The sequence below is a fragment of the Arvicola amphibius genome, chromosome 10 (assembly GCF_903992535.2).
Source record: "Arvicola amphibius chromosome 10, mArvAmp1.2, whole genome shotgun sequence".
Lineage (NCBI taxonomy): Eukaryota > Metazoa > Chordata > Mammalia > Rodentia > Cricetidae > Arvicola > Arvicola amphibius.
This window is the reverse complement of record NC_052056.1, coordinates 62,466,250-62,491,669: the sequence shown is the minus strand read 5'-3', so window position 1 is coordinate 62,491,669 and position 25,420 is coordinate 62,466,250. Positions and strand designations below refer to the sequence as shown.

Below are 25,420 nucleotides of genomic sequence, written 5' to 3'. Positions count from 1 at the left end.
ACACCATGACCAAAAAGCAAGTTGGGGAGGAAAGGTTCTATTCGGCTTACACTTCCACATGTAGTCCATCACTGAAAAGGTCAGGAGAGGAACTCAAACAGGGGAGGATCTTGGAGGCAGGTGCTGATGCAGAGGCTGCTGCTTACTGACTTGCTGCCTGGCTTGCTTGCCCAACCTCCTTTCTTATAGATCCCAGGACCATCAACCTAGATGGCCCAACTCACAATAGTCTGGGCTCTCCCACATCAATCACTAATAAGGAAATGCCCTACAGGCTTGCCTACAGCCCCATTCTATCAAGGCATTTCTTTCTTTCTTTTCTTCTCTTTTTCTTTTTTTTTTGGGGGGGGGGAAGGGGTGAGGTTTGAGACAGGGTTTCTCTGTACCTTTGGAGGCTGTCCTGGAACTCACTCTGTAGACCAGACTGGTCTCGAACTCACAGAGATCCTGTCTCTGCTATGGAGGCATTTTCTTAACTGATGCTCCCTCCTCTCAGATGGTTTTAGCTTGTGTCACATTGATAGAAAACTAGCAAGTATTATGAGTAAGGAAAATAACGATCCGGGTGACACCCGAATCCTCACTGCTAATATGAGAAGAAATTTTGAGCAGGTAAAGGTTGCCCCCCAAGGTGATCTGCCTACTTTGTGGGATGCCCAGGTGTGGTGGTCTGCCCAACCCCCTACATTCTAAAGAGTCAGAAAGTTGACAAACTGTTCACGACAACACTGCCTGTTTTGTCAGGGGTTGTCTTCCAAATAAACCTTGTTCATCCACGTGTGTGTGTGTGTGTGTGTGTGTGTGTGTGTGTGTGTGTGTGTCGGGGGTGGGGGTTAGCCAGCATAGTAATGGAAGGAGAGATAAAGTCTTGGCCGCATCCCGGCCCTTTGCCCTCTTGTGTATGCTGTGAGAGCGGTCAGGGACCTGGCAGGAGCTCACTGGAGCGTCCAAGTGTCTCTTTTGAGTTTAGAGGTCACGCAAGTGCCTGTGTGCATGGGTCAGGAGCCACTTGCAGCCCTCTGTGAGGATAGACAGCCTCTCCTTTGGCTGCTGTCACCATCTGGCTGCCGGTGGGGTGCTCTGAGCAGCCATGGTGGAAGCCTCAGGCCCAGCCAGCCAGGAGGAGCTCCCAGAGCTTCAATTTCACGCACTCTGCTCTTCAGCTATGGGTTCATGCCTAGAAAACACCCTGTCATCTCATTGACACCTCATGACATCTCATTTCAGAGAAGCCTGCTGAGATTCAACAATGCCACAAGCAGTCCCCATTTCCTATCTGTGCCCCACAGGGAGGGAGCCTGTCCTTAGGGAGCGTAAATGAACTCTACATGAAGTAACCTCCCCGTCTCTGAGGCAGAGGGTTTTGTGTGTACACACACACACACACACACATACACACACACACACACACGCATGCACGCACGCACGCACGCACGCACGCACACGCGCCCTCCTTTGAAGTATGTTTTCCATTTGTCTCAGCCACTGATTTACTGTGTGACTGTGGTCACGGTCTGACGGTCTCTTCTTTGAGCCTTGGTTGCCTGTGCACACAATCAATCAGTGACTCTTCTGTGACTGATCCCAAGTACTTGGTAAGAAATTCACTTATACTGAGGAGCAGAAGGAGAGAGAACATGAGAAAGAAAGTCAGGACTGTGAGGGAACCTCCAGCTGGCGACAGATGGGGAAGGTGACTGAGCCCCACATTGGAGCACTGGACTGAGCTCCCAAGGTCCTGATGAGGAGCAGAAGGAGCGAGAACATGAGGGAGAAAGTCAGGAACGTGAGGGGTGCGTTCACTCATGGAGACGGTGGGACAGAACTAAAGGGAGATCACCAACTCCAGTTGGAATGGGACTGATGGATCATGCGACCAAACCCATCTCTCTGAATGTGGCCAACAGCTGGGGGTGACTGAGAAGCAAAGGACATTGGCGCTGGGCTCTGATTCTTCTGCATGGACGGGCTCTGTGGGAGCCTTCTCAGCTTGGTCGATCACCTTCCTGGACCTGGGGGGAGTTGGGAGGACCTTGGACTTAGCATAGAGTGGGGAACCCTGATGGCTCCTTGGCCTTGAGAGGGAGGGAGGGGAGGTATGGGTGGAGGGAAGGGGAGGGAAGGGGGAGAAGGAGGGGCGGGAAGGGGGAGGAGGAGGGAAGGAGATGGAAATTTTTAAATATAAAAAAAAATAAACCATGAGAAAGAAAAAAAAAGAAATTCACTTATACTGAGGTCTTGTGCAAGAAAGGGTTCCACTTTAAAAAGAATGAGGGGAGGAAGGGGAGGAAGAGGAGGGGAAGGAGTGGGGAGGAGCTGTTTAGAAACCATTGGCTTAGACAACTTCACAACTATGTCAGAATTCTTTTTTTCTATTTTTTAAATTGTTTTAAATGTGCTATACATTTCCCTCCCACCCTTTCCCCCCACCCCTCTTTCCTTCCACCTCTCACCTGCCCCCCCCCAATTTACTCAGGAGATCTTGTCCTTTTTTTCCCCTGCCTAGGTAGACCTATGAATGTCTCTCTTAGGGTCCTCTTTGTTCCCTAGGTTCTCTGAGATTATGGTCTGTAGGCTGGTTTTCTTTATTTTATGTCTATTTTCTACTTATGAATGAGTACATATTATATTTGTCTTTGTAGGTCTGGGTTACGTCACTCAGGATGGCTTTTTCTAGTTCTGTCCATTTGCCTAAAATTTCAAGATGTCACTGTTTTTTTACTGCTGAGTAGTACTCCATTGTGTAAATGTGCCACATTTTCTTTATCCATTCTTCAGTTGAGGTGCATCTAGGTTGTTTCCAGGTTCTGGCTATTATGAATAATGCTGCTATGAAAATAGTTGAACAAATGTCCCTGTGGTGTGAAGGAGCATCCTTTGGGTGTATGCCCAAGAGTGGTATTGCTGGGTCTTGAGGTAGATTGATTCACTATTTTCTGAGAAACCACCATACTAATTTCCCAAGCAGATGTACAAGACTGTACTCCCAAGCCCAGGATAGCCAAAACAGTCCTGTACAATAAAGAAACTTCTGTATCAGAATTTTTGTGAGTCTCCTAAAAACTAAAAACTCATCAATAGATTTAAACCACCTTGATTCCAATTCCCAGGTCAGACACATCTTCTCTCCTCTGTCTGCAGCTGAGGGAGGGAGATGGGAAATCACAAGGGGAGGCATCTCCCTTGAAACAGCCCCAGCTAGGGTTAAGTCAGTCCTCAGAGCTCTCCTGCCTCCTGGAGTTGGGACCATTTCAGGCCTTTGCAGGCCTCTCTTGCCCTGACGCCCATGAGAAATTGGTAAGGAACTTGCAAGAGTGACAAGCCCCGGCTGCCAACTCCTGCACCTGCTCCTTCAACACAGCTCACCTACCATGGAATTCCCCTCCCCTCTTTACAGACGGGAGAACATGCTCAAAGAGATGAAGGGGCTTGGGCCAGGTGTCAGTACATGATTTGAACAGAATGGTCTTGTTTTCCGATACCCAGCTGAGGCCACAGCAGCCTCTGTGGCCCAGCCAAGAGTGACATAGCCATCCTTGGTCCTTGGAGTCCCGGTGACAAGCTGTCCTCTCACAACCAGGGAAAGGGATGACCTGTTCAGCCACTGGTCTAGTGTGTTTCGTGTTGATGCAATGAACACCATGACCAAAAGCACCCTGGGAAGAAAAGGGCTTATTTGCTTCCTTCCACATCACAATCCATCATGGAAGGAAGCAAGGGCAGGACCAAAAGGAGCCTGGAGGCAGAAACTGAATGGGATCAGCCTGCTTTCTTTTCTTTCCTTTCCTTTCCTTTCTTTCTTTCTTTCTTTCTTTCTTTCTTTCTTTCTTTCTTTCTTTCTTTCTTTCTTCCTTCCTTCCTTCCTTCCTTCCTTTCTTTCTTTCTTTCTTTCTTTCTTCAAGACAGGATCTTACTATATAGCTCTGACTGTCCTGGAAGTCCTTCTGTAGCCCAGGCTGGTGTCAAACTCACAGAGACCTGCCTCTGTCTCCTGAGTGCTGGAATAACGGCACACTCCACTATACCTAGCTCAGTCTGCTTTCTTCTGTCACCCGGGACCAACTGCCAAGAGACGATACTGTCCCTAGTGGGCTGGGCCCTCCCACATCAATCATTAACTAAAATGCCCGCAAGCTGTTCTGTTTGAGGCAATTTCAACTGAGGTTCCCTCTTTCCAGAGGACTCTAGTTTGTGTCAAGTTAACAACAACAATAAAAATCAACCATCACAGATACAAAAGGTCACATTATGGCTTGGGAAAAAATATTCTTTGTGCTCCCAGCAACCCCAGACATTCAAGAAAAGCAGGAGTCCAAGAAGCCTGAATTAGTGTCTGGCCAGGCAACTGCTTCTCTGCTGGGGTGGAGCAGGGCACGGGAGTCTTTGGTCAGAAGAAGATTTCTTTTGAAGTCTCAGTTTCCTCTTCAGTGGGAAGTGATGAAGGATGAACAAGCCATATAAGGCTCACCTGGAAATACGCACAAACCTGGCTCTTCACCACAGGCCTGGGGATCAGCTCTAAGGGTTGAGACACCGTGGGAGCCACGCTGTGAGGTTTTTCTCTGTGGCCCATTGATGACTGAGACCACAAGACAGGAGACACGATGGCCTGACTGTCTTTCCTGCTCTGATGTCCTCTCTGAGGCATCGGGAAGCATGGCAGGCGCACTCTGACTCCCGCGATTTCCTCTCATGCTTTATGTCTTAGTGTGCACTGCTGGATGTGGGAAAACTCTCAAACAGATGACCAGGGTACAAATTCTTTAGGAAAAGTACAACAAGTACCAGGAGGCACAAGGCCATGAACCAGCTGCGGTTCTGGGGCCTCCACATGACAGCTATTTCCCAGGCCCTCAGTTGGGATGAATCAGGTGACCTATGACAATGACATATCCCAACAAAAGGATGGTTTATCTAGTGGGGCCGCCACCCACACGTATTTGCTTGCAGGCTCCAGTTCCAAAACTGTCATCTTCCCTTCATATTTCAAAGGATACTTTAATGTCCAGGATTCCAGAGCGGTCTGGGCCACTCTTGGGTATTTGCATGCCCAGCACCCCTACACCTGGTACTCACATGCCTGATACTCACCTTCTTGGTCATGTGGAGTCTGCTGACTCCAATATTAAGCCAGTCTTTGGCTATACACAGCAGAAACCAATTCTGGCTGACTTAAGCAGAGAAGGAAGGAACTTATTGGAGAGAACTGGGTGGTGTTAGGACGAATGGTTAGAAAGCGAGGCTTGGAGAACACGTAGAGACAGTTCTGGACACCTCCACGTCACGGAGAGTCCCCAAAACTAAAGCGGTGGACCTCACAATGTGATAACTATCTACTCATAGAGATAAAACACCCTGAGAGAATCTGCATCCCCAGGGAAATATTGGCAAATTTTGGTATTTTGCTATTAATAAATTCTGCTATTCCCAATTGAATCTGTGTCCCCTCTGAGATATGCCCTCTCTATGTTCCGCCTACTTATTCATCCGAAAGCTATCTTGTGTTTTCCATACACAGCCAGAGGATCTATTAGCTCTGCCATTGGTCCCAGACCCACCCCTTTCTCTCTGTACCCCTCCTCCCCTCACACACCGACACTCCAGCCCATACTTCCTCAGTCCATTCGACTTTTCCAGAAAAGGGGCATTTGGGTTTAAACTATCCACTGAAAGTACTTTTTATTCTCAGACCGCTTTTCTCCCTCATTCAACTGACAAATTATTTACCAGACATCACTACTGTGTTCCATTTAGTGTGCCAGGTGCCAAGGGATGGAAGCTGGAGTGTGGGGCAGAACAATCCAGCTGCCTCATTACTCACTAACCCATACGATAAAGGAAGATGTAAAAAATTCTTGAACACTTTAGTAGGGGGACCTGACGGAAAGTTGACGTTTAGGTTAAAACATGAAATATGAGCAAGAAGAAGTGGGAGAGAGAGGGAAGGAGGGAGGGAGGGAAGAAGGGAGGGAGGGAGGGAGGGAGGGAGGGAGGAAAGATGGATTCTGAGGAGATGCAACAGTATGTGATTCTGAGGTGGAACGAAGCCATTTCCCCCAAGAAGTCAAGGAAGGCAGAGTGGCTATCGTTTCCTAGACAAGTTTCAGGGGAATCATGCCACGTGTTCAAGGCTAGGTAGAAAGGCATGGGCTGCACTGACAGAGTGCTGGGCCCACATGGCAGGTTTTAACTGTCAATACCAACATTGAAAGGCAGAGTGGAAACTTGCAGGTAGAGGGGGGCTAATGAGGAGCCCAAGTGAGAGATAACAATACTTTCTTGAACTAACAGCTAACAGTTATATAATGGACCCAATAAAGCAGATTCAAAACATATTTAGGAAGCAAAATTGGCAGTACTCAGTGATGAGCAGAATTTGAGAATGAGGGAAAACAAGCATCTAAGATGATGGAGGTTTGTCCCTTGGGTAGCCAAGTGGTGGAAGTCGAGGAACTCTCAATGCTGACTCCTTATGCTTCCCCCCTGGAGGGACTCTCATTTAATAACACCCCTGAGCTCTTCAGATTGTTAGTGTGCTAGAGAGGAAGGTGTGGACTGGTGTGGCTCAGAGCTTCTGGGTCCTCTAGTCACCCCTGACTACTTGCTGCAGGCAGGTGTGATAAGTTTGTTCTATGGGCCGGACCGAGAGCTTGTGGAGCCCAGCCTGCCCATCGGTGGAGGCTTGTTGTCTGGGGGTCAGTGAAGTTCAACATGGCATAAGAGCCTAGTGTGAACCAGCCTCAAATGATAATTTGGTTGGAAATGGAAAGGAGGTGCCATCTTCCTGATCTAAAGAGGACATTTGGTTAAGTCGGTTTTGTGAGAGAGATTATGAGTTTTAACTTTGGATCCCTCTGCTAGACAATGTAGTCTTTTTTTAAACTTTGGCTTGAATGTGGAGGCCCAAAAATGTGAGCCTATTTCTACCTTGTCTGATGGAGGTTGCTCAAAATTGATGACAATAGTCAGGGCTACACACCCTGACTCAGTTGGTCCTTTTGACATTAAGATGGCCCATCCAGGTAGATCCACTCCACCCTGACAGGTGATCAGGATAATGCAAACATACTTCTGCTCCTTCTTTTGTAATAGCAGGTTACCTGGGGAGTGGCTGCTTAGTCTAGGGCGGCTTCACTACCTAAACAACAGAACGCTAATGAGACTTGATGTCTCAAAGCATTGAAGCAATTAATTGTTCAGTTGTCCTTTGTATCATGTTAAAGAAGTCTTTTGTTGCCTTCTTCCCCTTTTGTATTGTGGTATAAAAGTGTATGGGAAATTAAGCGGGCGTTTTTCAGTATTCACTGGAGCTCCCGGTACTACCCTACAGTTCCTGTTTTATTATTTTATTAGCATCTTCATACTCTTTACTTATTTTTCTGATCCCCGTGCCCTCAACCTGGCAAGAGGTGTTTTTGTCAAGGCTTGTCCCAACACTTGAACATCCCATTAATTCACATAACAAAGGCTGGGGATCAATGGAGGATGGTTTCCTATGTCACACTTGTGCCTCCACATGCACAAGCACCCACAGAAACGGGCTCACCCATTCACACACACACATGCACACTACACACACCATGCACACATATATACCACACAAGTACACATGCCACACACACCCCACACACAAAAAAATGAAAAAAGGGAAAACAAAGAGAAGGAATAGCTCAGGTTAGCAAAGATGGTTCAGAGGGTAAAGACACTTGCTTCACCAAAGTTCCCTCAGATTTAGAGGGAACAAAGTGACAAGCTATTGTCTTGGAGCCTGAAAGGTTTAGGGTTCAGGGGGCAGCGGGGCCAGACACTGAGGAGGATTGTTCTTTGAGATACCAGATTGACTGAGAAAAATATTAATACCAAGAAAAGAGAGATGTCAGAGATAGACAGCATGTGGGGACGCTGGGGAGAGCTCAGGCCCAAACGGCAAAGGGGTGGTACCTTCTTATAGGTAGTAGAGAAAAGGGAAACCCCTGTGCTGTGAGGCTGATGAGCAGTTCATAGCCTCTCTTGCAGGGTGAGCCCGCTTCTGTGGAGGCACAAACATGACACAGGAAACCGTCCTTCATTGATCTCCAGCCTCTGTCATGTGAATTACTAACTTAATGGGGCGTTGCTTCCCAGGTGGCAGGGAAGAGGGAGGGGCTCTTGCATCGCCAGGATAAGAGGAAGGAACCTTGTCAAGTGTGACTGAGAGGAGGTGGGGGAATGAGAGAGGTGGGACACATCCAGTGTACAGGTGGAGGATGTGACAGCCCTTGGTAGCTTTTGGATGTCTTAGAATCTGGTAGACTGTGGGTATAAACAACCTTGGGGAAAATGAGAATTAGCATTCCGGCTATTATCCCAGAATCTGGGCACTAGGGGGAATCTGTCAGAAAGTTCCAGATTCACATATATAGACTCTTGTGGGGAGCAGGGAGGTACTTCTTGTCACTTCCTTTGCAGCAGCTTCAGGAAAGGGGCTGTGGCAGGTGCTACAGCCTAATTAGCCCCTGGCCCCAAATCTGATGGGGGCATTAACTATGTTAAAGTAAAAAAAAAATCTCTGAAATTTACTTCACTTTGGTAGGTCAACCTGGGCTTCCAAATCTGAGCAGATGGAGCCTCCTCAGAGAGGCGGTAAGCCTACACTCATGTTGGGATAGTAACAGCAGTAGTGGCCGAGATTGGTTCTGTAACATGTCCTTTGCTGTGCTGAGACATCTCGTGTTCGTGGTACCTATTGGGAAAGCACTTTCTTTGTCGCCCTTGTACAGATTGAGAGATAGGCTCTGTGATGGGGCAAGGCTGCTTGATAGGGAGAGGTGAACCTGGGATCCTGATGTTCTAGCGCTACACTGTGTGGGAGGTTTCCTACCGGTGAAATCTAGTCTAGACTCTGCCAGAGGCATCCCATGAAAGGTGCAGGAAGAGCTGCCACGGGCAGAGCACAGACTGTGTCTGGGGCTGCAGGACCTGGTCTGGTCGCACTGTGAGAGGTAGGCTGCTATGCAGCATGAGGAGTCCCCGCTTCCTCAAGGGGAAGCAGGAAGGAGCAACGGCCCCTCCCTACCCCAGCGGGGTGGTCTCACCCCTGCACCACTGTCCCTGGTTGGTCTTTGTTACTCACTAGCCCTCATCAGACTCGGGAGAGCAGAGGAATTGGGGGACCAATCGCTGGTGGCTATGCGATTTCTTCTATTTTGTAAAGCAGCCCCAGAATGGCCCCTGAAGAGCAGGTAGGGGAGTGGTTTCTGTTGTAACACCTGCTTTTTGTCTGAACATACCCACACCCCACAGAGACCAGAAAGATGCTCACAACAGTTTTTGGTGTATGTATGTGTGTAGTGTATGCTCATGGGCATACATGTGGAGGTTGGGTATCCCACTCCATGACTCTGTTTTAGTCCTTTGAGATGGGGTCTCTCACTGAACCTTGTATTCACTGTCTATCCGTCCACCCACCCACCCACTCATCCACCCATCCATCCACCCATCCATCCACCTACCCATCCACTCACCGACCCATCTATCCACTCACTCACTCACCCACTCACCCACCCATTCATCCACCCACCCACCCATCCATCCTCTCATCCATCCATCTATTCATCCATCTATCCATCCATCCATCCATCCATCCATCTGCTAGACTGGCTGACCCATCCTCATGTCTCTGCCCTCCCCCGCTTTGGAGTTAAAGTTGTGCCCTAGTCACACCCAGCTTTTTGTGTGGGTGCTGGGGTCTGAACTCGGATCTCCATGCTGGCACAGCAAACACTCTTGTTCACTAAGACGCTTCCCCAATGCCAGTTTAAGACAATTTGACTTGTATTCTTAAGACAACCAAAGCACTGACAGCTGGGGTTGTGACTGGCCCTTCTATTCCAATAGAGGAATCCCTGGGCCTTCTTCAGCTTTGATTATATGAGTCAAGGCCTGAAGTTCCTTCCAATTTGACCCTTTCTCCCTCTGTTCCTTCCACATGTCCAATACCTGCCCCCAGCTATTCTCACAACATTGCTCCCATTCCTAGGTTGTGCTCAAGTTTATGGCCTTCAAGATAGATGAAGCATTTGGCTGCCTCATACTCTGCTTTAAACTGGCTGAAGGTTGTTTGGGGTGGGCAGACATAGGATGTCATAAAAGCTAGCTTATAAGGCCAGCAGCCTCTCTGTGAGGCTCTTGTTTATTGACATTTTCTTTCCTTCCCTGTTGAGTTGGCCTAGCTTTGATTTGTTAGAAAAAGACAGAAGGATGAAGTAGGGATTGTGGATGTGGTATTTTGAACAAGAGTGCCCCAAAAAGACTCATTTGAATGTTTATTTCCAGTTGGTGGAACTGTTTGGGAAGGATTAGTAGGTGTGGCCTTGTTGGGGGGGGTCACTGGGGGATGGGCTTTGAGGTTTCAAAATTCCATGCCATTCTTAGTGTGCTCTCTGCCTCCTTCTTGTGGATCAAGATGTGAGCTCTCATTCCTGCCACCTCTTCACTCTGCCATTGTGGGCTCTAATTTTCTAGAACCATAAACTCAGTTAAATGTTTTCTTTTATAAGTTGCTTTCAGTTATGGTGTTTTATCACAGCAAAGGAAAAATAACTAATATGCAGGGCTATAAAAACCCACTCTACCCTGTACATGTATTTAACGGACTAGAATACTTCATTTTGGTTTTTTTCAAAATACATATTTCATTGTACTAGCAATTATCATCTCTTGGAAAAAAAATGTTCCTTAGTCACTATTCCATCTTATAGAATTCTGAGGAAGAAAAGTTCCAGGAGAATGATGTGGTACACTTGCCACAAGTTGAAGATGTCTGTGTGCTTATTAAGTCTCATTATGACAGTCTCACATGCTGGGTAGTCCGGGGTGATGCCAGGGACCTCCACAGCAGAGATGAGAACAACAAAAAACAGTGGTTATTATAATCCAACTCCTGCCTACCTGCCAGACCCTCTGATAGACAGTGCAGATTTAAAATGAATAGACACCAGTCTCTGCACTCAAAGGCTCCTGGGCTGAGACACCAAAAGTATGAACTGAAATCACTGTGTGAGTGTGTGTGTGTGTGTGTGTGTGTGTGTGTGTGTGAGTGCCAGTCAGATGTCAACCTCAGGTCATTCCTCAGGAGCCTCCCACATTGTTTTTGAGACAGAGCCTTTCGCTCAGACTTGGGTCATTGATTAGGCTGGCAAGACACTGATAAGGCCCAGGAAGCTTTTTCTCTACTTGCGCAGATCTGAAACTTAGAGTGTGCACCATCACACTTTGCTTTTTATGTGGATGCTGGGGACCGAACTCAGGTTTCCATCCTTAGCCAGCAAGCACTTTACTGACTGAGTCATCTCTCTGCAGTCCCTGAGACTGCTCTTCTCATCCCACAGGCCCCAAGTTCTCAACATCAGCACCATCAAATGCACTCAGGAGTGAGTGTGGCTCAGGCACCTCCCTTTTATTATTCCCGCTGCTGTATGCCAGACTTCACGCACATGTGTGTTCGCCTAGCCTTTCATACCTCAGCCACAGCAGTTCTGGGTTTGCTGCTTGGCCGATTTCCCAAAGATGAAGAGGAAATGTGTTTATTCATTTAAATTGCTTCACGTAAGGATCCGCTCAGCTGAACACCTGGACTGTATTTTGATAATGATGATGTTGATGTTGAGGAAGCTTGATAATTCAATAACGATGTAATGTAGCCTTTTTTTTTAAAGGAAACTTGGCTGTATCTCAGCTAAGTAAACAGAAGAGGTTTCTTTTAGGAAAATGGTAAAAGGAACAAATTTGCAAAGCCACCAGATGAGGGAACAGCATCCCTCCTGGCAGTTTGGTCTGCATTTGGCACTTTTTAAGATCACCTCTAAAATGACACAATGTCTCTGTGGGCCTCATCCCATCTTCTGTCATGGCCTGGGGTCCATCACTCCTAAACCATCCCTCCTGCCTTCCAGGCAGGCACTGGCTTTCAGTGCAAGCAGCCCTCCGAGCAACCACGCCTCATGGAGCATTTCCATGAGTCTCAAGGTACCACCCAGGGTCTCAGTCTCCAACCAGCAGTCACGGGAGGGAACTGCGGGATGCACAGCCGGAGCTGTCCTACAGCTATTGTTGCTAAGATGAAAGCCGCTTTCAAAGCTGAAAGCAGCCAAACAAGCAGCCTGAAACCAGTTGTTCTCATGGGCATCCAACTATCAGAGATCGCCCTGTGGCCTCTTGGGGTGGGGGAACTGAAAATATTTAGCCAGTTGACAGGGTAAAGACAATTCCAACCTGCCTACTTCCATGGGCTATCTCTTGCCTGGCAGCTCCCTGGAGGAGGTGGGGCATGGGAAGCAGTGACATTTGATGAAGGGAATCTCTAGATCTGGTTTCCATCAGAGAACCCCAGTGGTTCCACAGCCTTCTCCGGGGCTATCAGTCATGCTCCTGCCTCTGTGGCTTGCAGTGCTCCAGCTGGACAATTCTGTGAGGATTCTGGCAACCTCTGGATCTGGAAAGTGCCTTTGCTGGCCAGGGAACTAGAAATACTGGCTCGTGGGAGCTTAGACTGGCCAAGACCAACTGCAGAGTTTGCACATGTAAGGCAAGAACCTTGAAAGCCAAATATTGAAAGAAAGCAAAAAGTGGTAGTAGAGGAAAGAGCCAAACATTAAAAAAAGAATTAAAGCGGAGAAAAAAAAAACTTGACCACGACAGGTGTATTACAGTGGAGTGGAGAGAATTGGGATGGCTCAAGTAAGCACTGAAAGTCGCTGGTTCTTGCTCAGGCCAAAAGCCCTAGACCACATTAGGAAGACACCTTGGATATGTCCAATAGAGCAGGTATCTTTGTCCTTCGCTGGGTTTCAACCGGATAAACAAAGGATGACTGGGGTGGGAACCGTGTGAGTAGAGAAAAATGAAAGCAAACCCTAAGGTCTGCAGCTAATTATTTTAAAATGGGGGGGAGGGATGGGGTATAGATCAGTGGTAGAGCCCTTGCCTGACATGCTAGAAGATTCCATTCCTTGCAACAAGGAAGGAAGAAAGGGAGGGAGGGAGAGGGGGAGGGACAGAGAGAAGGAGGGAGGGAAGGAGGAAGACAGAAAGCAGTGTGTGTGGTGTGGTGGGGAATTCTCAAGTAATATCTGAGATTTGCCACCAGCCGGTGTGTCAAACTAGCGTCTCCTAATGCAAGGTCCTCGGGAATCCGCGCAGCAGACTTAGCCTGACAGCTGTCCTCACATAGTCATGTGTCCCCAGTCCTAATGTCCGGTGAAGGAAGACACTGGATGGTCCCGCCGACTGCCTACACCAATCATTGGAGGAGCTTGAGTCCCACACCGGCTCGGTGCAAATGAAAGCGCACTCTGTCTTCCATCTGGTCCTCTTGGCCCGCTTGGACATGCTGGAAATAAACCGGCAATTTCAGGGTGGTTTGCCGGCCAAGGGAGCTGAAGGAATGGAAATTTGGAACAGGGGGAGCAAAGCCCTTGCAGCCACAGTGCTGACTGGCCTCAGTGCAATCCAAGTCATCACTTATTACCCACTCTTCCCTGCAGGTCACCTGGTGACTGTGGCCTCTCCAGTGCCAAACCAGTGGGGACAGATGGCCTAAGACGCTGAGAGGACCCGGGGTGGCATTTGAATAGAGGCAGCCACAGTATTAGGACTAGAATGCCCTTATTTTACAGATAAGGAAGCAGAAGCCAGGCAGAAAAATGCCAGCACTTCTGCTTCCCCATCAAACTGGAAGGCAGAGAGGACTGGCCTTCTTCCCTCCTCTAGTTTCATGTTTATGTGTGTGGGCACACGTGTGTGCATATAACGTGGAGGGCCAAGGCTGATGTTGGAAATCATCTGCTCTCCCATCTTGTTCGCTAAAGCAGGGTCTCTCAATAGAACAAGAGCTGGCCCATGTGGCTTGCCCTGTTGATCCCCCATGTCCTCCTTCCAAGGCTCAAATGGCAGGTGGACTGCTGTGGCTAACTGGCTTTCCCACGGCTTCTTGGAGCCAAACTCAGGGTCTTATACTTGCAGGGTAAGTGTTTTAACAGAACAATCTTTCAGCCCAATGACTATTTCTGAACTCCAAGGCTTAGCAGAGAACATGGCCCAAGGAGGATGTTCAATAGATATTTGAGAAAGGTGGGAAAAGGGGTATGGGGGAAAGGGGACATGCTAAGGTCATTACTGTGACTATGTGGACCTCACTCTATAGCCTTACCATAGAGTGCTGGCCACTGTCTCTCTCGGTGTTGCTGTCTCTGGTCAGTGCTCTCAGGGAGTCAGGACCTATTGTCCAGAAAATATTACTGACACCATCAGACTCCAAAGCATCATCTATTCTGGGGCAGCATCTAGGTGGCTCACTGGTCTAGATGAACAGCATCAGAAAAGCCAAGAAGGTATTTGGTTTACATCATTGCTAAGAGGCTATGGCAGGGTGCACACTTATTATGACTGAATAAGACTCAGGAAAAAGACACCACCTCCACTCCCAGAGAGTAGAGCCAAGGAGACTCAAGGGTAAGTTCCCATAGGACACACACAGGATGGAACTTAACAGACCATCCAGCAAGGTGGACAGATTCTTGAAAAAATCAACAAGGCAGGGCCTGAGAGACAGGCCAAGAGAGACCAGAGGGGGCCTGCTCAAGCTCAGACACTGTCAGAGGCAGAGAAAGATTAGATGCAGGATCTGGGCTGTTTGTGAGAAATAGCAGCGGTGATCTTAATGAGTCCCCAAGGCAACAGAGCTCACCTGTAGATTTTATATGGTGGTGGCAATAGCCTCACCTCAAACCTATGGAGTTGGAGAGGGATATGGGAAATATTAAGGGAACTGAGCCCATCTAAACACTTTTTGTTGTCTTAGGTCCAACTCCACATTCTGCCAGCCTTGGGAATCCATTGCCACTGCCCTTCACTTTAAGTATGGTTAGGGCTCAGAGTGGGGTGTGGTCCTCTTCTCAGCCTCAAAGCCCTAACTGTGATGTGACCTTCTCCAACATCTAGACACTGCGTCTTCTGTCTCAAAGCTGCTGCTGGATCCACTGCTTGCTCGCACCCCACGGGTTGTATGATCTTGTTGGGAAGTTAGGCACATTTGAGAAGCGTAGCACAGGGAACTCAGGCAGCCGTGGTCTCAGGCCCACCAGAGCGTGGAGCCTTGGTCGCCCATGGAAGAGCTTAATAGATGATGTTCCTGGGAGGAGGAAAGGAAGGATGGAGACGGAGACTTGCCAAGGTCAGAACTACAGCTGTGGAGAATCAGGTTTTGCTTCACAGCCTCCACATGCGTGCCCACAGGTCTTTGTACACACGCTAGCTGGCCTCTTAGAGGAGATGAGGACCTGAGCGTTCCATATTAGAATAAGGTTTGGAATGAAGTGACCAGGACAGGCTCACAGAGAGCTTTGCACAAGGACAGATGGGAAGGACATTGCTGGGGTCGTCTCAGAGTCACAGGTTAAAGTCAATGGTGATCAAAGCAGGAACCTGTAGGCAGGAACTGCTTACTGGCTTCCTTCCCTGTAGCTTTCTCAGCTTATTTTCTTATACAACCCAGGACCACCTGACCAGGGATGGCACTGTTCAGTGAGCTGGGCCCTCTGACATCAATCCTCAATCAAGCAAATTCCCCCGAGACATGCCCAGAGGCCAATATGCGGAGGCAACTCCTCAGCTGAGCTTCTCTCTTCCTAAGAGACTCTAGTTTGTAACAAAAGCCAAATAAACATCCCTCTTACCCAAGTATCCCCACCCTAGCCTCCAAAATGACTGAAGCAGTGGAGCAATATTAATGTATTATTTCCCTTAGTGGAGAAGCAGGGACACTAAGGTACAAGTGTTAGTATTTAGGTATCTATACTGGCTGCTCTTAGGGTCCTGACAGGAGTGTTAGTATTTAGGTATCTATACTGGCTGCTCTTAGGGTCCTGACAGGAGTGTTAGTATTAAGGCATCTACACTGGCCTGCCCTTAGGGTCCTGACAGGGTATGTCCACAGCTGCAGCCACTAAGAGACCGTTCAGAGTGGCCGAGGTATCTACTCTGACTCTTGCCCTATCTTTTTGGTCAGAGTTCCTAACTGTGTTATTGCTCCCATCACGAGCATAGCTCAGCTTCCCACCAAGGGATGTGTACATCCCGAGTTCCCTTATAAAAGGCAGGCTTTGCCCACCTCCTGTCTCTCTTCCACTACTCTCGTCCCCAAGGACCAGTCTCTGCCCCCTCTCTCTGCCTCCTGCCCCCTTCTCTATTCCCTTTTCTGCCCCTTTTCTCTCCTCTTCCAATAAACCGCCCATGTGAGCCCTGCTGTGTGGTGAGACTCTCTCTTCCCGTCGTTTTTTAAAAATAAACAACACAAAGAACTGAAAGGGGCTGGGCAGCAGTGGCGCATGCCTTTAATCCCAGCACTCCAGAGGCAGAGGCGGGTCAGTCTCTGTGAGTTTGAGACCAGCCTGGTCTACAAGAGCTAGTTCCAGGACAGGCTCCAAAAAAAAGCTACAGAGACACCCTGTCTCGAAACAAACAAACAAACAAACAAACAAACAAAACCCCCAAAACCCCAAAGGGTTATCTAGAGCTCATTTGCTATTGGGAATAGAGACATAAAATTGAGGTGCCTTCTCTCCCAAGTTCATGGCTTTTCTACTAGTTCTTACAGAATAGGCTGTAGTGTACAACGCCCGTCTGAGCTCTATGTGCTACCATACAGTTCGCGAGCCGGGCAAGGGGCTGGAAATTGAAACACACAAAGACTCCAGACAGAGAAAGACAGGAGTCATCCTTGAAGCCAGAGTGCCCCAAGAATGCCCCCTTTATTGTGCTCAGGGGCAGCTTTTATAGGGATAGCCACGCCCCAGCCAAACGCACCAGAAACCACTCCCCTTCCATCAGGAACTCCTGAGGGTCTGGTGCTCAGAGCAGCTGTAGATACTTCGAGCAGGGGAAAACAAGTTGTTCAGGATCTGGGGGTTCACAGTTCCCAACAATAGGCCAGTCTGGAGATTCCCAGGAGCCCTTGTATGTATTTCTAGGTGGTATCTGCTGCTTCTGTGCAGTCTGGTCTGCTGACTTGGCTCCCAGGACTTGTTCAGATCACAGCAGGCGCTCTCTGCTAAGGCAGGAAAGAAATAGGACTCTTCCCCTGGACACTGGCCAAAAGACTTGATCCACCTTAGGCAATTCACCACAACCCGGTAGATCCTAAGAGTCATGCTTCATCTGAATAACAAACCTCATGTGTTTGCAGCACAAAGACATGCTTGGAGAGGGCAAGGAATCGTTTATTGAGGTGATCAGTGGCTTTTAAACATTTTAAAACCATTCTTAAGATCTGCTCCGGCTCAGGCAGTAGAAGACTTGCTTTGCTGGGCGTGTGCAATGCTCTGGGTTTAATCCCCATCCCTAAGCAAAACAGAAAAGAGCAAGTCTTCTTGATACAGAGAACAGAAGACCTTGCTTATTTTTCTTAAATAATTTATAAAGCTACTTTCTTTCCTACAGTCTTGGAGACTGGGAAGCCGGAGGCCACATCTGTTAAGAGTCTTCTTGTGATGGGGAGTCTACAGAGTTCCAAGATGGTACAGGGATCACTGGCTACTGCAGTGTCTTATCTTAGGCCTTCTCTGATCAACATGATTTGGGGGATATTCAAATTATGGCAGCATCTTCAGAGAAACCCGTTATTATTGATGAGGAAGCAGGCCCAGAGGCCCAGGAGGCCGCCACTGGAGACCTGGTACCTGAGCAGAAGGTAGAATCACAGCCTATGTAACCAAAGTCTTCCCATTCGAGCTCCCTTACCAAGAAAGGGCTGTCTTCCCAGGTTCCCTTTTGAGCATGCGCCTCCCGGCTACCTTTCTTGGAACCCCACCCTGCCGTTTCTTTGACCTCCCCTCCCAAGCTGGCCCCTCCCAAGCTGGCGCCTCCTTCCAGAAAGCATTTCCACTTGTGAACTTTGCGACCTAGGTCAAAAGTGTAGCCTCTCCCCAGGAAGCCCTCCCGGATCCCAGCCAGAGAGCTTACATCCGCCTTACATCTGAGCTCCAGGACCCCCTAAGCCCTAGATCTGCTGGTGATAAGGATACTCCCGCTTTGCTCAGGAGCCATTTGTTGCTTAGCCCCATCCCTGAAGGCCGGCCCTTAAGGAAGAAGCCACAGTCCAGCTCGGGTGTCCTCTTCTAAAGGGATCGTTCAAAATTGTTGTTCCTCGTGGCATGCGCGCTTGTACGTGTGCGTGAGCGTGTGTGTTCGAAGCAAATCTTGCTGTGAAGCCCAGCCTGGCTTTGAATTCATAGTCCTCCAGCCTCCGGTCTCCTGAGGAAGTACTACCTCAGCTTTGTGAATGGGATTGCCCTGTGGACCCAGTCTCATTCCTACAGCCCTCAAGCTCTGGCTAGATTACGGTAACGCTGTTTAGTAAAAATGGCAGGAGGAGGTTGCTTTGGACTGTCTCCTGTACCACAGCAACAGAGCAGGCTAGAGCTCAAAACGGATGATGTTCAAATCAAGCTTTCTATCAGACCTGAGAAACCAAGATGGGGGACACTGTGCTCAAGTTTCCTGAACATGCCAAGTGGAACTGCTGTGGGATTAAATTCTCCTGCCTCAGTCCTTCCACAGGTTGCTAAAGAGCCACTTGCCAATCAACCCATTTTTCTATTTTCTGTCTACCTGTCCCCACTATACAAAAAAGCCACTTGGAAATGACCTATCTATTTTTGGGGGTTTGGTTTTGGTTTCTTCAGCTGTGGGCTCACAGGTGCGACACTGATGTCCGGTCTGGAAGACAGTACCTTTCTCTTCCTCCAGCTCTGATTACGCTCTTCCGTTCTTCTCCAGTGTTCCCTGAGTTTTGAAAGGTGTGGTACAGATGTCCCGTTTAGAGCCGAGCGCTCAACTGTCACTTATTCTCACCATCTTGACCACAGATGTCTCTGCTTTAAAACCCCCCCTCCCCCCTACCGCCACAGATAGTAGAAGCTTCTGATGAAGGCTGGGAGCAGTATGGGTATGGACACGAATATTCAGAAGGCAGTCTGGCAGAACATCCCTCCCCCTCCCCCTCCCCAGGGCCTGTGAACTTCATAACCATGGACTTTCGGCCAGGTTTACAATACTAGATGTGGAAAGTGCCTCATACCAAGACCAGGCTCCTCAGCGTTTCGTCATGAGTGGGGGGAAAGCGCTCATTAGGCCCCGTTTCTACCTGAAGAACTACGAGTAGTTAGTGGTAGCTGGAAGAGAGGAAGTCCTGTTCAGTGCTGTAGACACTGATAATTTGCCCTTGCTCAAGTAAATATCCCCCCCACCCACGTGCAGGGAAGCAACCCTCATTGAACATAATGGGGTCCAGAAAAGCAAAGAACACAAAACCAGGAGGGAGCCCTGCTGGGCAGAAGGCAGCATTTGGTAGAAGGGGGACGAGGGGGGGAGGGGGTAACGAGAGGGAGTGTGACAACAGCGCATGTGTATGTATGAAACTGGAGAAGAATAAATTCTAAAATCTCTAAATTCTTCAGCAGGAATTTTAAAAGCCCCCTAGAATTGCACAATGGTTGGTAGTTACATCATTCAGGGATTCTGATTGACAGTGGCTATATTTGAACTGCCTTTTAAGAAAGGAATTGAATGTAGTCTTGGTCCTGGGAGAAGGTTAGAGAGCAGTCTTTAGGGAAATAGCAAATGAGTCCAGTTCAAAGGGCAGCTCTCATGAGGTTGCATCCTAAACCTGAGTCAAGAATGGCATCTTGTATCCATGGTTAGATGCCCTGAACCAATGCGACTTCATTTTGATTTTCTTCCTTGGTAGGAAGTAGGGTCTTTGCCAATGAAATGAAGTTAAAATGAGGTCACACTGGAATAGGGTGGCCTCTATTATTGCATGCTTGGCTTTCCTAATGAGAAGGAGGCTGGGGATGCAGCTCAGTAGTAAAGCATTTGTCTAGTATGCCTGAGGTCCTAAGTTCAATCCCCAGGACCATACACAAGAAGAAAAGAGATGTAACTCAATGGAAAAGTACTTGCCTAGCATGCATGGAGACCTGGTCTGGAGAGATGAATACACAGAAAGAGGTGGGGTGAGTGGAGAAGGGGAGGAGGGAGGGAGGGAGAGACTGTGTGTGTGTGTAGACACAGGGGAAGACTGCCATGTGAAAAAGCAAGGCCTCGGGCTACTTTGAGAGGTGAAATCTCTGGAGGTTTTCAGAGACAACAGATTCTGCAGCCACTCTGATGTCTGACCTCAAGCTTCAAATGTAGAAGGAGCTGCGGGCCATTTCCCGCTGCCGGGCTCCCGGCCACCGGCTAGCTTAACCCAAAATAATTATACGGAAACTGTATTCATTAAACACTGCCTGGCCCATTAGTTTCAGCCTCTTACTGGCTAATTCTCACATCTTGCTTAACCCATTTCTAATAATCTGTGTAGCACCACGAGATGGTGGCTTATCAGGAAAGATTCTAGCCTACATCCATCTCGGGTTGAAGCATCATGGTGTCTGCCTCACTGCCTTCTTCCTCCCAGCATTCTGTTCTGTCTTCCCCGCCTACCTATGTTCTGACCTATCAGGCCAAGCAGTTTTCTTTATTAACTAACCTATGAAAGCAACAGATAGATAGAAGACCCACCTACATCATTCAAACACTGTAAGAGAATAAATCTTTGTGGTTGGGAGCCACCTAGTTCTCAGGTACTTCACCACAAGAGGCCTGAGAAATGCACAGACCAGACATGGCCTGCCCACACAGAACTCACATGTTCTGTGGAGGTATGACAGTCAACATGAATGAACAGAGAAGAAAATGGCAAATTCTGGGTAAGTGTACTAAAGGAATTAAATAGGGCTGGTGGACTGACTGGTTGTGTCAACTTGACACAAGCAAGAGTTGTCAAAGAAGAAGGAGCTTCAGATGAGGAAATGCCTCTGTGAGCTCCAACTCTATTTTCTCAATTAGTAATTAATGGGGGCAGGCCCAGTCCATGGTGGGTGGTGTCATCCCTGGGCCGGTAGTTCTGGATTCTACAAGAAAGCAGGTTGAGCAAGCCATGGGGAGCAAGCCAGTAAGCAGCACCCCTCCATGGCCTCTGCGTCAGCTCCTGTCTCTGGGATCCTGCCTTGTTCTGACTTCCTTCAGGGATGAACAGAAAGTTCATCCCAAGTCTAAATCAAATAAACTCTTTCCTCCCCAGCTTGCTTTTTGGTCACTGTGTTTCCCTCAGAGCAACAGAAACCCTAAGGCGACTAGAACAGCTCACAGTGGCAGGAAGGAAAGGCTCTCCAGATGGTGAAGGGCCTTGTGATAATAGGGAAATGGCCATAGGGCATGATAGTTGTAGACAGACTTACCCGGGTCATTTAGGGTAGATGCTGGTGTCTTGAAGTAGAGGAGAGGGATTCAGATATCATGGGATATCAGCTATCAGGTGATGGTTGGATGCTGCTGGTTTGCTGGCTCTGGACACAGGAGGAAGAGTGGACTCAGTCTAGATGACTTAAGCCAAAACTGCTTGTTTCAGAGTAGACAGAAAAGACATGTATTGAAGTTGGAAAGGCTGGGGAGTCATGTGTTAAGGGCGAGAGGGAGGAATTTGATAGTTCTGTTAGGTCTGAGACATCTTTATGAAAAGGCCAGCAAACCTCATTTGAATTGGCATGGCAAGATGACCCTCAAGCTTAGCATCCTTCACACTGTCGGTGGAAAGGATCTTCCAAACACAGAAGCCTGCAGTGAGGGGTTCTTTCTGCCAATTAGAAGCGTCCTCTCTCTCCAGGGTTATTCCAGGGCGATGCCCTGGTCACTTGAATAACCGCTAAGCAACGCTGGCATTGTCAAATCCTTCACAAACTGCACCACGCTTCTAAAGCTTCCTGCTACACCGTCAGAGCAAACCCAGCTTCCTCAGCAGGGCAGGGTCTCTTGGGACTTCCAAGAAAAGCTCAGGTGAAAGTCTCTAAGTGACCTTGGGTAGTATCCCCAGGGCTCCGGGCTTCCAACTGCTTGGCCAATTAAAGGAGAAGAAAGCTTTTGTTTTGCATGGTCTCTTGGGGGGGAGGGGGGACCTGCACTGTGGCTGGAGCCTCACTCTTCCTTGCTGACTCAGAAATAGCAGCTGTATGCCCTGGGAGCTGGCAGCTGTTGGCACAGAGATCAATTAAAACATGCCATTCTAGTTGGCTCTTCCTCTACCAGCAGCTCAGGGCTCTTTCTCTCACCTCTTGCTTTCAGTATCCTCAAAGAGTGTGTGTGTGTGTGTGTGTGTGTGTGTGTGTGTGTGTGTGTGTGTTTGTATTTATTTTTATTTACTTATTTTTTTTGCCTGAGAAGGAGGCAAGGCATGAATAGGAAGGAGCACCATAAAGGGAGCCTAAGACCCAGGATTTGTTTAGGCTCTACAACGGACTATTTCCTAGGCTGTAAGCAAGTCACTATCTCTCGGGGCTTCAGATCCCTCAACAATCCAGGTAGTGATTGTCTGCATTCCTAGCCAAGGGTTGGGGAAGGGGGTCATCTTAGAAAAGACAAGATGCATATGGCCATGCCTTTCATACAGCACATGCAATATGAATGTATATGTGTATGTATATTGTATATATGTGTATGTATGTATGTGTATATATACATACATATATATGTGTTTGAGACAGGGTTTCTTTTTTTTTTTTCTTTTTTTGGTTTTTCGAGACAGGGTTTCCTTGTAGTTTCTAGAGCCTGTCCTGGAACTAGCTCTTGTAGACCAGGCTGGCCTCGAACTCAGAGATCCGCCTGCCTCTGCCTCCCGAGTGCTGGGATTAAAGGCATGTGCCACCACCGCCTTGAACTTACATTGACCTTACAGCCCGTGCCTGCCGAGAGCTTTGATTACATGCATGTGCCACAATCCATGACATAAAATATCTAAAAGCAAACTTTTTTTTTAAATAAAGGGGTTTTTTTTAGATTTTATTTATTTATTATGTATACAACATTCCTTCCTTCCATGTATGCTTGCATGCCAGGAGAGTGCACCAGATCTCATTATAGATGGTTGTGAGCCACCATGTGGTTGCTGGGAATTGAACTCAGGACCTCTGGAAGAGCAGTCAGTGCTCTTAACCTCTGAGCCATCTCTCCAGCACCTAAAAGCAAACTTTAAAAAAAAACTGTGGGCAAGCCAGGCAGCATAGGTGCAGCCCTAAGGTGGCTGAGACAGAGGATCACAAGTTCAAGCTCAGCCATGACTATACCATAAGACTGCCACAATTTTTAAAAAGCAAATGAGTCTTTTTTTTTTTTTTTTTTTTTTTTTTTTTTTAGTTTTGAAGTCATTTGGGAGAAGACATGAACAATTCTTAAATTCCTGAAGCTTCTTAAATCTTAAACGACTTCTCTTGGGCCTCAGTGGTCCTGACAGGGGCTGTGATTGGGTTCTTTAAAATAACTGCAACAGGGGCTTCTGGGAGAACTGTCAGATTTGGCAAATATAAATATAGGACATTGAGTTAAATCTGAATTTTAGATAAACAGTGAATATTTTTAGTGAGTCTCTTCCAAATGCAGCATGGGAGATAATCCTGCCGATTTCATTGTTTATCCAAATTTAAATGTAAGCAGGTACCTTCTGTCTTATCCAACTCTGCAGGAAGTGTGGGAGACATCAAATGGGGTTCAGCAGGCTACTCAGAACCACAATACTCCTCCCTGTGTCTGCAGGAGAGGACTCTGGTCCAGAGTAGAGGTTCCTTATGTTTGCGCTCAGAGGATGTATGCCGTTGTCTAAACGTGTAGTGCAACAGGTCTAGCTGGGGAGGATTCCAGCCTCAGAGAGACTGGAGAACCAAGGCTCCTAGATAAGGAAGGGAGACCACACTCACAGGGGACGATAAAGAAAAGTCAGAGGGCCAGAAAGAGAGCATGGCTTGGGACTCCTCCCAGCACAGGCTCTCCTGCCACTGGCTGGGGACACAATCTCAATATGTCCTCATGCGGCTCTTTACAGCAGTAGGACCCTGGAGCCAGTGGCAAGCTTCCGACACACCCCAGCAACTCCTCACTGGCAGCAGCACTTTGAGACTCTGCATGGCAGAACTGGCCACGGATGCGGCCAGCCGTATCCTGTATCCGGAGGCCCAGTAGATGCTCGGCAGCCCTCGTCCCCGTCCTCTTCTGTCTTTGGCCACCTCGTGCTTCTGTAATCAAAGAGCCCCAGCTGGGCAACCGATAAACAATGGAGCTTTATCTGGCTTGCGGTCCAAGGGCTGGAAGTCAAAGATTGATGAGAGGCCACATCTGGTGAGGAGTGTCACGCTGTCTTATCACGTGGAGAGGGGGCAAGGGAGACTGAATTCATCTTTATCTCCAGGGCCCACCCCTTCTACAGTGACGCTAATCCACATCTTCATGGCCTCTCCACCTCTCACATTGTTGCAGTAGGGATTAAGTGTTAAACACAGGAGCTTTGGGGGAGCCTTAAAGCCATAGTACTTTCCTTCTTGCCTTTCCTCATTACTTCCTAACCAATGACCATGAACGGGGCCTTTCATCTTCAGAAGGGAATCGGCCATAGTCCACTTGCAGAATGCTTTCACCCCGAGCTAAAAAAGAAGAGCAAAGACAGGTGACCAGGAGCTCATGTCCAGCTGGGGACCACAGAGGGACGGGGAGACTTTGAGAAAGCCCTGTTTTCTGAGCTGAAGAAGGCAGAGGCACTGGACTATGGAAACAGAAGGGGGGCAGAACTGCCCAGACAAAAGGAAGTGGCCCAGGGGACTGGGTGGAGGGAGGTATGCTTTCAGACCATCCTGAGGCAGGCTTGGGGTTTCAGGCTAGTGCCCAAGGGAAGGCAAAGTTTGTACCATTTTAGGATGCTCAGGGAAGCAGACTGGCCTCTTGTTTGCCTGTTTTTCTCTTTTCCGTTCCATTGAGCACATCTTTATCTGTTGGAGGCTCATTTATAATTCAGGCAGCCTCCTTCGGAGGGAGCAGGTGTTCTCTGGGATGAAACACCTTGGGAAGCAGAATGTAGGAGTGGAGAAAAAGCATGTCACAGCACAGCCAAGCAGAGGCTTGTGTGGAGGCCAGGACAGGAGGAAGGAAGAGGAGGGTGCTCAGGATGAGAAGGGAGGAAGAAGGGCAAGGCGCGCGCGAGAAGGGTGTCGTATGTGCCTCCATTACCCTCTTTCCGCCTCACTGTCTGTATTCCATTGCTGGAATGCTTTTGAGTCTGAACAGTTCGTCCTCCCTCCTCCTCCCCCTCCTCCCCCTCCTCCCCCTCCTCCTCCTCCTTCTCCTCCTCCTCTCCCTCCTCCTCCTCCCCTTCTTCCCCCTCCCTAGTGCTGTTAAGAAGGGCTGTCTCTGTAGCACAGGCTTTACCTTGAAACTCTTGATCATCTTCCTACCACAGCCTCTCTGGTGCTAGGAATGCAGCTATATTGCAATAGCTTCTCCTTCAAGACTCCCCTTTCAAATG

At 48.3% G+C, this 25,420-nt stretch overlaps 1 non-coding gene across 1 annotated transcript; it reads left to right on the top strand.

Annotated features, from left to right (window-relative positions):
• Nucleotides 1-529: 529 nt before the first annotated feature.
• Nucleotides 530-677, top strand: LOC119825863. Its single transcript, XR_005287320.1, has one exon. It is a non-coding gene; the product is annotated as a U12 minor spliceosomal RNA (small nuclear RNA).
• The last annotated feature ends 24,743 nt before the right edge of the window (nucleotides 678-25,420 follow it).